The 11,145-nt window shown below is 39.0% G+C and overlaps 1 protein-coding gene across 1 annotated transcript in view; it reads left to right on the top strand.

The window, feature by feature from the left end:
• Window positions 1–414: 414 nt before the first annotated feature.
• Window positions 415–11,145, top strand: part of yes1 (YES proto-oncogene 1, Src family tyrosine kinase) — a 33,469-nt gene continuing 22,738 nt past the window's right edge. The window contains exon 1 of the mRNA XM_085440334.1: window positions 415–805. The gene's annotated coding sequence lies outside the window, so the exon portion shown is untranslated. The remainder of the gene's footprint in view (window positions 806–11,145) is intronic.

Here is an 11,145-nt window from a genome sequence, read left to right as displayed (position 1 = left end):
GTTCACTGACAGACAAAAGTAATTACTTTGAAGTTATCCTCGGTGTGGTTATTTGCTGTACTTCTGTGAGCAAGCTAAAATTCTTTGGGTTTCGTACAGTTTGACAATTAGAAGAAGCAATTTGGTGATATCGCATTTTTAAAGAAACAAAGGCCAAACATTCAGAAAAATAATGGTCAGATTAATAATAATAATAATAATTATTATTATTATTATAACATAAGCGTCTTCAATCCTCATTATAGTATACACACACAAACAAACCGCGCTATTATATATATATAGTAACACTGGATAAGAATGGATATTTATATTATGCTGCCTCTCAAACTGGAGGTCGGATTGGCGTTTGAAGTTGGGATTTGCCGATGTTCGAGTCTAATCTGAGCAAGTGAAGGCAGCATGATTCCTTCTTTGGCCTCGTCTGTTCCTCGGTCCTAGTCCGGCTATTGTTGTGTGTCTTTCGTGGCAACCCTGACCTATCGGCAGGCGGTGATTTCTGATATTTTAAACTGCTTTGCTCAGCGCCTCCACCGCCATATTAAGTAGTATTTGTCAGCTGGCGGCGTGTCCTCGCTTTGAGGGAATTTTAATTTAAAAAAAGGATCCCAGTGAAGGGCTCAGTGCTCGTGAAGTAGTTAATCGGTATGGGACAGACGGAAGACTGAGATTCCACGTTAGTAGAGTCTGCTCGTGTCGCCCGTTTCCACTTAAGGTTGTCGACGTGAAATTGAAAACGCTGGGGGGGAAAAGGCTCACAGGACGCATGTAGCCGACCCACCACACTGCTACGGTCGCTTTTGAGGTAAGAAACGCTCGCCAACAACTGACATTTTACGTTGGAAGTCGATTCAGCAGGGCCTCGTTGTGTTTGTGACACTTGGAGAAAGTTGGGAAGGGACCAGAGGAGTTTCCTCGCTGTGTTACATTGTCGTAAAAGCATGTTTCATTATTAATCCGCGTTTAAGACCCCGGTGGGGTGGGGGTGGGGGGTCGGTCCTGTGTTGGAGAGGACAGCTGTTTGGAAAGGCTCCAAAACCGTCCTGGGACAAGACGAGAGCAGAGTTGTAGCTATGATGAGAGGTATTATTTATTCATTTACATCTTGGAAATCTTTATTTCAACTACATATTTTGGTTCTTTTCATACAATAAAAGTTTACCACCCTGTCCCTATCTCTGTGCCTCACCCAGTCTCCCTCTCCACACATGAATCAGCTGTTTTAGGCCTCATCTGTGATAGGCCTTTTAATGCAAGGCACTCATCAGATTTTTCTAAATGGCCAGTGTTTTGATGCCAACTTTGCTCTTGCGTGCTTTTATTGTGATAGTGCAGCTCTGTTCCTCAGACTTATACACACGTGTGTAAGATTTTCAGGCATGCTGCTGTGTTAGATTGTGTATGTATCCTAACATTTACTGCCCCTGACTCTGCATGTGTCTGTCGGTGTGCTTATATACTCTGGTGCCACGGTAATCCCTCTGTTAATACAGCCCCAGTTGGCTGGACAGTTGTGTCTCCTTCTCACACAGACACAAACACACACACATACACACACAGCTGGAATGGAGAGGGCAGTTGGTAGAGGAGTGAGGAGCACTAACAGGTGGTGTTGGCTGCGGTCCAGGAGCTTGAATTTTAACTGGGTTGAAGGATCCTTGCATACTCTTTGAGTGTCCTCATGGCACGAATGAGACTCTACACTGTCATTAAAGTTTGCTGATTAGAAGCCTCCAGTCTTTTGTGCCACAAGTGGAAAGGCTGAAGTCGTAAGGCAGCTCCACACATGTTGGCAATCTGAACAAATGTTTGGATTTTTGGTGAAAAATAAAAAAATAAAAGAGGAGAATTCACCGTGGGCAGAGGGAACAAGAAGAGCTCTTCTTTTTAATAGCTTGAAGATGGCTCTTTCTCTTTCCCAGCCTCACTCTAGCCTTTGACGGGCACAGCAGGTGGCCTCGACGGCATGAATGGATTCGGAAGGAAGTTCATCTCCTAGCTCCCCGACAGTCCCCTCCTCTCGCTGTGATTGGCAGAGATGGCAGGCTGCCCTGAAGATAAGACCGAGCTGGGCCTCAGAGAGTGTGCCAGGGCAATTACTGCGTTATGCTTTAGTAATGGGTTTTCAGGCCCTTGTATATTTTCATTGCTCAGTGCTTGTGGCTGGCGTTAAAAACCAAGGCGATTAACTTTAATATTATGCAATGGCTTTATCTTTATCAGAATGAGCAGTTTGGCTGTAGAAATAATGTTTACTTATGCATATTGCACATGCTCATTAATAACTTTTTTATGGTGCTGAAAAGATCAATGAAAAACAAATAAGCAAGGCTGGAGTGATTGATGAATTCATCTGAAGAATCTATAAAAAAATACTGAACGATTGCTGGTTTTCAAACTTTTCAGATGTGAGGTTTTTTTCTGCATTTGTCTCATTTACACCACTATGACTCAGTTTTTTCGATTTTTGTTTTCAGTGTCCAAAAAGTTCAAAAACAACTCATGTTTAAGGATTTCCAGCTGATCGGGTTAATCCACTACCTGGATCACATAACCATAAGGAAATTGGTGCACGTTTTCATCTATTCTTGGATATAGAGTATAAACATGCTTCTCTCTGTAATTGTACCTGCTCTAATAATCTGGCCCTCCAGGTATTTGAGTATTTCAATACAAAGGTTTTTCTTTATGCAATGTTCCAAATAGGGCTTCAGTCTATATTTGTCTCAATAAGTTGTGAAATAGTGGTCAGTACTGCTCTGTGCCAAGTTTCACTCTCTGGTCACTTCCACGTTATTGTTGTCAGATGACATTTGCAAACATTAATGCCTTTCTTTTATTTAAAATGAATAAATAAGTGTCCTTCCTGAGTTATGACCAGTTTGTTTAACCACGATCTCCATTAGCAGCATTAGATCCATTAGATCAGCCTCAGGTTAGCTATTTTTAGCTTAGCTATTTATCCTGGGGTCCCTACACACATAATCCAACAATCGCAACATGCAAACAAAACAAGCAGGTTCTTTGTATAAAAAGAACATTTTAATTTAAACAACTAACTTATATCTATTGCTTTGGTTCCAAGATCAGGGCTTTAAGTTTGCGTTCATATTCACACAGTATATTTACATCCTGTGTCCATCAGCTGTCTTCATTATCCATTTGTTAATACTGCTTTAACAGATATTTAAACTGATTTAACTTGTGAGAACATTGCCGTGCACATCATGCAGATTCATTTTGAGCTGTTTGTAACTTATTTATTCCTTTTGTTGAAGCACTGGAACAGATCACACTAATGCATTTTATAACCTCGTGTCATTCATTTTAAAGCTCTTCTAATGACTGACAAACCTCCACCTGTTTTACTTACATTATTATCAGACTATGTTAATTTACAATCCACCATTATATCAAATAGTTTAGTTTTCTTCGATAGGAACATTCTTAACACTCAGGTGGTAACATTTAACACCAGTTTATTATCTGTCACACAATCTTCTACAGCCTTCAACTCCTCATTACGTGTTTCCTTTAACTTATCGGTTGACGCTATAAATAACTCTTGAGTCATCAGCATATATAGCAATCTGAGCCTATTTTAATAAGATCATTAATAAAAAGACAAAATAATAATGGTCCCAAACAGCTACCTTGGTTACTCCACACATTACATGTCTTGTCTTTGACGGACCATTAAATTAAATAATCTGCCTACAATTTCACAGACAAAAGTTATGTTATAGCTGAAATGAGTGTGCTGACCTGGAAGCAGTACATATGTTATCACTGCAAGATAACATCAAGTATTATTCAGGCATTTACAGCTACCATCTGAGCCTTTCAGTGACAAACACAGCACTTTTAGTCTGACATGGACAGTTGTCTAGTGGGATTACACTGCAGTCATTTTATAGTTACCCATTATAGCAATCTCAATCACTACCAATGCAAGCAGTTGTGGTCCAACCAGATTGGAACCAGTTAGAAGAAACCTGGTTTATACAATGTTGATAAGCCTGTAAGCTACCAGAATACTTTGCCTTAAAAGCTGTCAGAAACAGAGACTGAACGATGAAAACCTTTGCTGATAGCTTTCCGTACTTGAGTGTTTTTTTTTTATATAGACTTACACTCTATTCTGGCTTACATATTCTGACTTAATATACAAAGTCTTACACTCTGAAAAAACACATCCTCTGTTGAGCTCCGGTCTCTGGTATACACCCTACAAGCCCAGTCTGCGTCACAGAAATGTCCCAAGTGACTGCAAAGTTTGCGAAAGGCAGTTGTGTAAGGGTCAAAGTCTTCTCCAAAGTTGCGTCATTCGCGATCTGTCACCTCAGTAGCCAGAGTAAGGAGCTTCATCTCACAGGACATAATGCATGAATATCGCATTTATACAGAGCTGTACTGAACCATTTTTCTGAGAGCAGACATGCTGGAATTTGTTTTGTTTCTTTAAAAAAAAAAAAAGCCCTCAAATAATTAAAACCAGTTTGTCCATTAGGATTGAGTTTGTTTTCTTTTCGTTTGACAGATCTGAGATTTAGCATGACGTTTTCTTTTCCCTGTTTTTGCTTAGTTACTCTGCTTACAGTTTCTGCCTGATATTTTCATCAAATTGCTGTACTGACTGTATAACTGGTTATCTCTTGTGTGGTAGCTCGCTGACTCGTGCCATTATAACAAGTATAAGGCTAACAGTTTGTAATGCTGGAATTTTTCTTAATTTGAATGTTGATGCATGCCAGCCGCAGCAAATAGCTTCCCGCCTGTAGTGCAGCTTCATTGTTGTATTTTCCCCTCTGGGAAGCAGCAGCCTGTGTCTCCTTAATCTGCATCAGCATCACTGGTAGTCTGGCACATAGCATTGCATGTCGCATGTCCCTGGATACAGTCTATTGCCAGCATTTGTTTGAACACATACCAGTCGCTGGGAGTAAAGTTATTCATAAATATGCGTGGGAGTATCTGGATAAGTATATTTCCCTTTCTTCTGTTATTCCACACAGTGGTGGTTGTTTGAAGTGCAATGCAACTAATCAGTATTGTCGTTCTTTATTATTGCACCATTTGTTTTCTAAATTAACATATTTTTCATTCCTGTAAATGGTCCGTTTGATCTGAAGGAAGATCAATAAAATTGAATGAACGTGAAGGGTTATGGTAAATATTAAAAAAAAATACCATTCAATTAATGTTGTTGACCTAAGTGCATCAAAACTTCAAGCACTGCCATGGTAATCAATGTCCAAATCAGTGCTTCAGTTTTTTTGGGTTTTTTTTAATATATGTACTTTACTAAAGAAATCAAAGAGACCACAAAAGAACTCACAAAAAATCCTCGAACATGATTTATAATGCATCAACATTATTAAGGTCACTTTATTGATCATGTTTGACGCAAGCTGTGATGACACCACAGCTCAGTCACCACGTATACAGCCGCTGAGGGTGTGCCATACTCACTGTAGTGTTCTTCTGAGTGATGGGTGTCGCCACTCAGACTTCTATACAGCATAAGTGCTGGTCTAGGAGAAGAAAATGTCAAAAAAGACAAGCAAAGAAAATCAGAATTTGTTTTTTTTTTTCCTTTAAAGAATTCTCCGGAAAGTCTGATCTTCTCTGGAAATCAGAGGTTCTGCGCTATCGCTGAGGTGGTGGTTTAAAAACAACACGACCAGCTGGAACAACAACAAAGCCTGGCACGCACCAGCGGATGTGGGGCCACCCTTTGTGGCACTGTTTGGCAACATTAGTGGGTAGTTTATTTCAGACAACATTTAATGATAGGCGAGACCACCACAGCTATCATCTGCCAACAAGTGACACTTGTCAGAAGCTACTTTTAACTGCTCGCTTATTCACAAAGGATCACCGCAGCAGGCAACTCTGTATGTTTGATTTGGCAATTTTTTTTTTTTTCTTTACGCTTGATGCCCTTCCTGGTCCAACTGGAATTATTTCCAGTTCTTACCTAAAAGGAATTTATAGGTTACAAATCTACAGGAAGTTTGGCAAGTAATCACAACAGCTTTTGCTAATGCAAACTAGGACTGCAACTAATGATTATTTTGGTAGTCGACTAGTGTGCCAACGATTGTTTCAATAACTCTTATCTCCACTTCTTGTGGGCAAACCTCTTGCACCAGGCTCCACTACCTCACCTCCTCAAGTCTGCTCACCTGTGAATGTCACCCTGTTGTCTCGTCCCACAGCAAATTAAAATAATGACTCACGAACATTTGAATTTGAAAATTTAAAAATAATCTAATGTAATTGTAACATTTCTCAATAGGACATGCTTAATTCTAATTGTACTATGATTGCATTCTCTTTAACGACTAATCAGTACACAATAAAAAATATAGTTCAGATTACAGGTTTAGCAGTATTACTGCTGTTTGCAAGCACTGCTTCCATCTTGGATGGTGATGTCCGTGTTGGTAGGGTGTCTTTGAATTTTCAAGTTGGAAGTTTTTGGGGATTGTTCCAGTTGAATATTCTAACTCATAATGCCATAGATCATAGGCTCGTTACATGATATGATGTTGCCCACACCTATGCTGATGTGTAGTGCACAGCTTGTTTAATTACTGTGGATGTTCCAAGTGGTGCCAGTCGATAGACTTTTTTTTTTAATGCCAAGATTAATATGTTTTTTCATTCTTGTGTCTATTTGTATTTGTCTATTCCTGTTGTACTTATTTTTTTTACGATCTCTTCTATTCCGATAGTTTTAGTAATCTGCCTGCAGGAATCTGCTAACATTTGTAAGCCCTTATATTGATACTACGATTATTGTTCTTTATACTGAGGTGATGATTGTTATTCTCTTATTGATAATTAAAAAAAAACTGGCAAAAAACTAGCCAGAATTGAATAGGAAGAATCGACGGTGCTGAACAGGCTAATCACAATAGTTGAGGGCTGTGCTGACCTGACGTGTAATCACGGTTCTCTATAGGAGCGCGTCAGGTTACAGCATAGAGTTCAGAGGGTTTTGTGGTTATGTCATAGGTCACAACGTAGGTTTCACGCTGTAGCAAAACTTGAGCATAGCTCTTTTGCTAGCTGCTCCTGTTGTTAAACTGTAGAACAAATAGTTCTGCCTGTAAAGCACTGCAGTGTTGCTGATTATCTAGTAAAACTTTTTGAGACAGGATCAGGCCGATGCCAGATCAGCATGCCCAGTTTTGTCAAAATCGCTGTTATGTTATGTTTTTGAGAAACTATGGGACTAAGACGTCCTTTGTGAGCTGACAAAATACTCCCATTTCTTAAATAAAAAAAAATAATTATAGCTCAGCTTCACGAAAAATTGAGTTTTTTAGAATGTATAGTTTGCACAGGGCAATAACACAATGGTAGCATGCACTATACATTATCCATCTTAAATCAGATCATGACCCAAATCACTGTATGGGCTTGAAGCACCATTTACCGTGCCCCTTGGAACCACCAGAAAAATGGCACATTTCTTTCAGCTAAACTCATTGTGTGTGTAACAGCCTCATTTAGGAAGCCATCTGAGAGAAGATACAGTAATCTGCCTGTAATTTGATTTGCTGTGAAGGCGATTTAAGCTGTCATTGCTGTTGGCAGATTTGTCACACTAGAGAAAACACTGGTAGTAATATTTATCTTTGTGACATGCATTATCGGGCTTTTTTTTTCCTTTTACAAAACTGCAATTGATGTATAGTACAATGATTTGGCTAAGCTGTTGTAATGATACCATTTTCTATTCATGCCAGCTGTACTTGTAAATGTTTGTCTATGAGGCCATCTGGTTGTTTTGAATATTTAATTGGAGCATTTGATTGATAGTTGGCTGTTGGGTGCCACTGTAAGAACAGTTCCGGGCCCTTATAAGCTTTTGTGCTGTTGGTGTTGTAGGAATATGCATGGGATCGTATAGTTCGGGGGATTCTGATGTGATCTGTGGGGGAGCACCACAAAATCCTTTCTCTTTGTCCATAACAAAAGGTGGGGGCAGACAAAAGAGAAAGCCAGAGGGAAAGGTGAAGTTTCTGCCTTTTCTCAGCGCACATTTCCCAGTTTTAAGTTTTAAAGAAAAACTGGGTGGTTCATTTGTTATGTGACACCCCCCCAAGAAAGAACTGAACCAGAATATGATGGACAACTCCAATGATGTTGGGGCATATTTTGACACGGACAGTAGAAAAGCCAGTTCCAGTTCTAAAGGAATCACATTCCACATGTTTTTAAGGCATCGTTGAAGATTTGTATTTGATAAGTTGCTGCTGTGTTATGTCTAGATTCTGCTTCAAGCCAATTCTTGAGATCTAAAGTGAAACTTGTGGCTGTTGAGCCAGTTTGACATTCGGGCTTGCTCAGGCTTGTTATCCATCCATTACTGTCTTAGAGAGCAAATAATATGAAATCATAATGGTATAAACAGCAAAGGTTGTTTAAACATATCTGTGACTTTGGGAACAAAACGGTAGTCTTCACAAGAGAAAGCCATGTTTTTGTCTAGATTTTTTTAAATCTGTTTTTATGTTGATACAGTGATCCATACTGATTTAAATTGATTTGGTCTTCATCTTTCCAGTTATTGACCCTTCATCTTAAAGTAGACATGCCACTTGCATTCTTCTTCATCAGTTTTTATGCTATTAGCGGCAGGCTAAAGTGCTGCTTCCAAAACAAACAGAATTTTGGATGTTTTTTCAGAAATGTTTTCACAAATTTGTTCCAGGTCAGCTCTAAGGTTCTGCACTTTGTGTATCGGACAGATGAAGCAGCACGTTTTGAAAAAAGGTGGGGAAGTGAAACAATAGACCAAAAAGGTTGTGCAATGGGGAAAAAAGTATAACAAATTAGATAATGATATGTTAGTCATAGTTTCTGTCAACAACCATTTTTTTTCCTAACTCAAACAAGAGGATAACTAAATAAAAACTAATGCACAAGGACAAAAAATATAATGTAATGTATCAAGACTTGTCAAGGCCAACATGTTCTGGAGAGATGAGATCCAAACAGAACTAATTAAGTGTTGTAGAAAGGCGGGACGAGTTTGGAATGGATCCAATCAGAAGTAACACTTCCCGTTTCTCATGAAAATGTGACAAAATGCCAACGAAAATAAGATTCCTAGTATTTAGCAAATCTGACTGGTAAAAATCTGACTTTTACTTCTTTACTTGATCTTGTGATTAAGAGTTGTGCAACAGTTTGATGTTGTGTGTTGTTTTATGAATGAGAAGGAACCCAGAGCTTCCAGAGAAAAAACACAGAAGTGGGGAGTATATGCAAGCGCGTCATCAATGTTCAAAAGTCAGTATTGATAAGTTATGGAGGTGCATTAGTGCACATGGCATCTTTATACATCTGTGGAGGCTCCATTATTGCTAAACAAAATCATGGACATCATAAAAGAGAGGCATGTGACTTTAAATGTGAGTTATGTTTTTGTTGGTAGAAAGTCAGTAAAAGTATCAAGTGTTTGGGTTTTTTTGTTTTGTTTTGTTTTTTATAGTCTATTTTGGGTGAATATGTCTTGGTAACCAATGAAGTGCCCAGAGCTGGTTCGAGATATTTGCCAAACTGTGAGGCTTGCACTTGAAGGACTTCAACAATATAGGTTTTCCGAGCAGCTTATTCTGCCAATTGTGTGGTTTCTTTTTCAGGAAAGGCCTAGAAAGATGATGTCATTCATTACAAAAACACAACTCCATTGCGGAGCAGGCTGAGTGCTGAACTGACCTGGACACAGCTCAGATCCATCACACATTAGGAACGTTAAGAGCATTAAAGGGGAGGCCTAAACGGCAAATGTACATTTTGGTGGCATCAAAATAAAAATCATTGTTCCCATAAAATCCACTTGGACCTGTTTTTTTTTGGTCAGCTTGCTAGCAGTATAGAGTTTCTGCATTGAAATATCTGCGTAAGTATTTTGTTATACTAGTAATTTAGTAGACAAATTTTAAAAAATGAATCTGGAGAATATTATTTTCTATCCCAGCATATTTGGTTTTCCAAAACAGTTTTCTAATCTAGTTTTTATTTTTTATTTTTTGTATTTGATAATAACCGACTTTAACTAACTGCCAGTCGTAGTGCTGCCGTGCCCACACAGCTCACATGCTGCTGTCACCAGCTGGTTATCTCGTCTGTGCTAAAACTTCTGTTAGCTAGACCTCCTTCTGCAGTGGATGTCTGGATTCTGAGAAGCAGCTGACTCATCCTCGTGATTTCTAGTAATATATGTCATTATAATTGTCATATTTGCATTTGATTTCTTCTAACATTGTTGCTCCAGACACATAAATAGAATTTAACTGTACAGTACAGTATAAATATAAATATTGATTGTTTCAGGTCTGATTCTTCTGGCTCAGCATTAGCTTTCCGTGAGTCCTGTTTATTTGTTCCGAGAAAGTCAGTTGGTCCCAGTTTGATGAAACAAATTGGGCGTCTAATGTCTTTTGCTTGCTTTGTTGTTTATTGTCGCTGTCGACCTTTAGCTGGATTTTAAGTAGAAAGGATCAAAGGGTTAACAGCAGTAACGCTCTAGGTCTCAGTGCTGTGTAGCTTTTGATTTTGTTGCTGATATAATTGCTGCCTTGCTGCTTGCACATTGCGATTGCGATCAGGCTGTGTTGGGCTCCTTTGGCGCTATTCCCAACAGTCGGCATGTTTTCAATCTTTTATTTACTCTGTGGTGCAGAGCTGCACTGAGCTACACACAAAGAGAAATGTGCAGTCGTTGTGTTAGGGCTAATTTATTCATAGAGAACAACAAACGGGCCGAGCAGGGGATTTGTGCTGCAGTTTCTTTGTCGGGTGTTTTGTTACTTAATGGGAGGTGACTGCTGAACAGTGTTTCTTTAGCTTCAAGGCCACTTAACCTTGGAGCCAAAGCTCAGAGCCACCAAAGCTACAGCCCAACCTCTTAGCACAGAAGAATAACTTCACCTGACTCAGCCGCTCACATATTAAGTGCTATAATCCTTAACTAGCTTCAGAACAAAGATACTAATTCAAATTGGAACATTAAAAGAGATTTGATGTACTTATATAACCCTTAATTAGGCTTAAATTGTGGTATGTTTAGGGTTATTATTATTATTTTCGCTTACAGAAATACTGAAGTTTATTCAGGCTTTT

The sequence above is a fragment of the Copadichromis virginalis genome, linkage group LG18 (genome assembly GCF_057382275.1).
Source record: "Copadichromis virginalis isolate Kocher_CV1m ecotype Utaka linkage group LG18, C_Virginalis_male_GT1.1, whole genome shotgun sequence".
In the NCBI taxonomy this organism is placed as follows: Eukaryota; Metazoa; Chordata; class Actinopteri; order Cichliformes; family Cichlidae; genus Copadichromis; species Copadichromis virginalis.
The sequence above is the reverse complement of the archived record's forward strand: the minus strand, read 5'-3'. Positions and strand labels throughout refer to the sequence as shown.